This window comes from Chrysemys picta, chromosome 20 (assembly GCF_011386835.1).
Source record: "Chrysemys picta bellii isolate R12L10 chromosome 20, ASM1138683v2, whole genome shotgun sequence".
Lineage (NCBI taxonomy): Eukaryota > Metazoa > Chordata > Testudines > Emydidae > Chrysemys > Chrysemys picta.
The window spans coordinates 23,498,373-23,502,688 of record NC_088810.1 but is presented as its reverse complement, the minus strand read 5'-3'; the positions used below and the strand labels follow the sequence as shown (position 1 = coordinate 23,502,688).

The 4,316-nt window shown below is 44.4% G+C and overlaps 1 long non-coding RNA gene across 1 annotated transcript; it reads right to left on the bottom strand.

Moving 5' to 3' along the window:
* Window positions 1-1,177: 1,177 nt before the first annotated feature.
* Window positions 1,178-2,903, bottom strand: LOC135976796 (uncharacterized). Its single transcript, XR_010594087.1, has 2 exons — window positions 2,828-2,903; window positions 1,178-1,767 (listed from the first exon to the last, which is right to left on the bottom strand). It is a non-coding gene; the product is annotated as an uncharacterized LOC135976796 (long non-coding RNA).
* Window positions 2,904-4,316: the final 1,413 nt, after the last annotated feature.

Sequence of the window (4,316 nt, the reverse complement as noted above, 5' to 3'; positions counted from 1 at the left end):
GATTGTGAAGTTCTGTTTTGGCTCCAGATGACGAAGGAGTCAAATGCCTGTCTTACCCAGTGGTACTTAGCATTTCAGTTCTTTTGGTTCTGGGTAGGACACAGTCCTAAAAAGGGGCGTGAGAAGGTGGACTTCTTCTCATGAAGAGATGAGGAGATCTGGATATTCGGTGAGTGCACCAACAGGTCCACTCACGGCAGGGGGTAGGTGAAGCAGCGTTCTCCCCTTTTACCAGTCAGCCTGGAGCCCACAAACAGAACAGACTGTGGCAAATAAGGAGACTCCCTGCACTGCCCTAGTGACTATTTCATCCGGAAGAGGAAGCTGGATAGGGGAGGGGACACTAGGATCTGATCAGCCTGTAAGAGGCTGTGATCTCCCAGCTCTGGAAGTTTACCCTGAGCAGACACAAGAGACTTTGTGTGGACTCTAGTTAGTGGGATCTGAACATGGATGTGGAGATGAAGGGCATTTGGTTTGTTATTACATGGGCTCCCGTCCCAGGGCTTCATTAAGGGAGGCACTTCTTTGGACTAGTTTTTTTTTTTGTCTTGTCATTGCCCTGATCTGTGCAAGTGTATTTGGCTTGACATGAGTAGGGGGAGAGAAAGTGACACACCCAGAGTGCCACATCTGCCCAAAAGGGGGCACTTAGGTTGGCCTTTCCCTTTACACAGGACCAAGGCCCAGTGATGCTCAAAATTTCTGAAATTTCAACCTGACAGGCATTTCATTAAACACCCTTGGGAGGGAGGGAATAGGAGGGATGGTTTCAGTACTGGCATTGCCCATCTTGAGCATACCAAGCACCTGTTGTTAGACATGAACCGGGACTGGAAAGGTCTAGAAGCTCTGAATGAAAAGGAATACCCGACACCTAGTCGGTACAGGGCGGGGACCTATAGGGCTAATACCTCGCTTATGATATACAGACTTTTGCCAGACCTGATTCGCTGCACAATAAGGGGTCGAGTGGGACGTAAATAATGCCCAGGAACTGGTTCCCTGCACAGCAGTGAGTTGTTGTTACCCACAGAGCCAGATTCACAAAGGTATTTAGGTTCATGGCTCAGACTGATTTCAATGGGAGTTAGGCACCTAAGTAGCTCGTTTGACTCTGGGCCATCGTGGCTAGTAAATAGGGAATGGAGCCGAAAGGAAAACAAAAAGCTTGCTATTAGGAGACAGAATCAGTTTAATGTGAAAACGATGAGAAGTACACAGGAGGAGATGGGAAGTAGCAGAGTAAAAAGAAAATATTTCCTGGGTTTCGAGAAAGTCGTTAACAAATCACCCGTTAGAAGGTGACGCATTTCACACCAGAAGTTGTTGAAGACAATAGAGGAAAAAGTCATAAAGTGTAACTTGGGCAATAAAGATACTGGGCAGATTTACGGAGGTGCTGAGGACTCACGGCTCCCATGGGAGTTGTGCGCCATCAGCATTTCCGAAAGCCATTGCCCGTGAGCCCAGTTGTGATTCCGTATCTCGCTTTACGTTTCCTGGTTGTTCCTTGTTCCGGGTCTATTGCTCCTCGGCGAAACATGGCCAGAACTTTCCATAGCCGTACCCATGGCCCCATCGGTAAGGGTAGTGGCAATCATACTGATGGCCCCACCCATACCTGTATGGCCTCTGGTAACCCCAGGGCCTATAGCAGCCATAATGGCCTCTATAGCCGCGCCAGCCCTTGTAACAGTAGGGGTTATAATACAATTCCTCATTCATGAGTTCGTCGAAAGTCATCTTTCTGCGCTGGAGGTTAACCTGAAACACACAGCAGGGAAAAGAGTCAACACAATGCACTAGGGCCAGTGGAATAAAAAGGGTCAAAACTCAGTGACTCTTGTACAGCCGGCCAGGGAGATACAGAGAGAGATGGAGCAGGGAAATGATGTCTTACACCTTCATGTCCTGGCTACCTATTGCCTCCCAGTTTCTCCTAGTAGCCCCTTGCTCCCCTCTCTCTTAGTCTCCCTCTTATCCAACCCTTCTGAACACTTCTCAGTCCCTTTCTCCTAAGAACACTGTCTGGAGTAAGTAAACACACAATACAGAGTGTTTCTGTCATGCACACATGGGATTTTTATTCCCTTTTAGAAAATGTTTATACGGAGCATGGCTAGGACATATTTGTTAGGGATCGTTTCCTTGTGAGGATTTAACCTCAGCAGAGAGATCAGTTCTCTTCAAAATCAGCACGTGGCGCTTTGGCTTCTGAAGCTTGTGAGTCAGTAACACTTACTAATGAATGAATGGACAATATTCTTTTGTCCAAGGAAAACACTAAGAACCAGTTCCTCGGCTGGTAGAAATCAGCACTGTTCAACTGAGTTCAGTGGAGTTACACCAGTTGTGGATCTGCATCTGAATATGCTCCTAGTGCACAGAAGAGCACAGAAATTGCCCTACTGGATCAGAATAATCTGTCTGGAACAATGTTCGGTACCAGCTGCCACAGAATCATGCAGAAGGACACAGAAGAGATCTGTAGGGAATAAATAGGGGGAGTTTCTTCCTAACACCACAAATTGAAAAGTTGGGTCTGAGATTTTTCAAATCTACCAAAGGGATTTGAACACTTCATTTTTAATGAAAATAAAGAGGACCTTGTGTCCCAAATTCCTATGTACCTCTGAAGAGTGCAGTCTTAACTTCGAAACCATGAATCCACCAATGCCTGCAACTTAATACATTTTTCTCAATGGGAAAACCCCTTAAGAGAGTGAATAATCACAGAGTTATGCATAAGTTTCAGTCAGAAATTAAATCATCACTAACACAACATCTTGATAGCTATAGAAAGATAGAGTCAAATCAGACTTACCAAGGTCACCAAGGAGGATAAGTCAAGAGAAGTGGTTAAAGAACCCTGAGTCGCGAGCACTTTTATACAGTTTCTTAAACCGCCCAGAGAGTTTGAGACATCCTTTTGCTCGAGGTCTTAATTAGTTACAAAACATATTTCCTGGGCACATGACTCCTCCAATTGATATAATTGTTTTCTTCTTTGTTCAGGATTGTTGTGTTTCAGCCTCACATGGGCTATGACATGCACATACAAGCCCACAGGTTTCTTTCATTTTAAATTTTGATGGGACACATTCCTTCCTGGTATCCTTCTAGTGACCTCCTTTGGAGTTCTAATGCGAATGATTGTCAAGGAGATTCAGGGCCATATTTGTTGCACAATGTGCTGTGATGCAGAGGAATCCAGTTTGGTCCTGCTAAGCTATGCTGATATGTATTGTGGGCATTGTACAGCTCCTGCAATTGCTAGGAGGGAGGGGGAAATCTCAATGCTCAGAACATGTAACCCCAAGTTTTGAGATCTAACGCCCATTGCACTCAATGGGAGACAGGGTCTCAGTCAAAACCCTCCCAGAATAATATGACTTGAACAATCCCCCTGGGAGAAAGACAGTATAAGGTCTTTGACCTCTCTAAATCCCATTTCATCTTTCAAATTAGGTCTTAAGAGGGATCTAAGATTTGAATAGGCCTTTGTGTTGGTCCTCTGTGCAGGGGTGAATTTCCCCATATATTGATTATTTTACAAATAATAAGTATGGGGAGGGATAGCTCAGTGGTTTGAGCATTGGCTTGCTAAACCCAGGGTTGTGAGTTCAATCCTTGAGGGGGCCACTTGGGGATCTGGGGCAAAATCAGTACTTGGTCCTGCTAGTGAAGGCAGGGGGCTGGACTCGACGACCTTTCAAGGTCCCTTCCTGTTCTAGGAGATGGGACATCTCAATTAATTATAAAGGCTTTGAGATGAATCCTGGAACATTTAAAACATCAGTAATATGATCTCCCTCCAACAGCAGCCAAGACAATTCTTGTCTTGCGGGAAAATGCAGCTGATAAAGCCTCAAACAAATTACAGGAAAGCTGGAGATACGGCCTTCTTGGCCAAGGATGTGTTATAAGATTATATTAATTCAATGTCTGAGCAACGTTAGCTCATGCTACAAGACCCGGAGCTTGCAGAAGTCTTTATTACCATGATGAGAATGATTTTTAAATTATAACAACCTCTCTCCCAAAAGGCTCTTTCTTCTAACCAGGCAAGGTAGAGGACCCATATGTTGATTCAAATGCCATGAACATCTTTGAATTCTATGGAGCTGTGCTTATTTATGATGGGGGATCTCCTGCTCGTAAACTTCAAAAGTAAATTTTATACTAAAATTAAATGCAATCTTTTTTTTTAATGAAAATCAAATAGTCCGAAACTCTGCGCTACAAATCATGACCCGATTAGGAGAATGACACGAGTGACCTTGACCTCCATTTTTAAAGTGACTCTATTACTC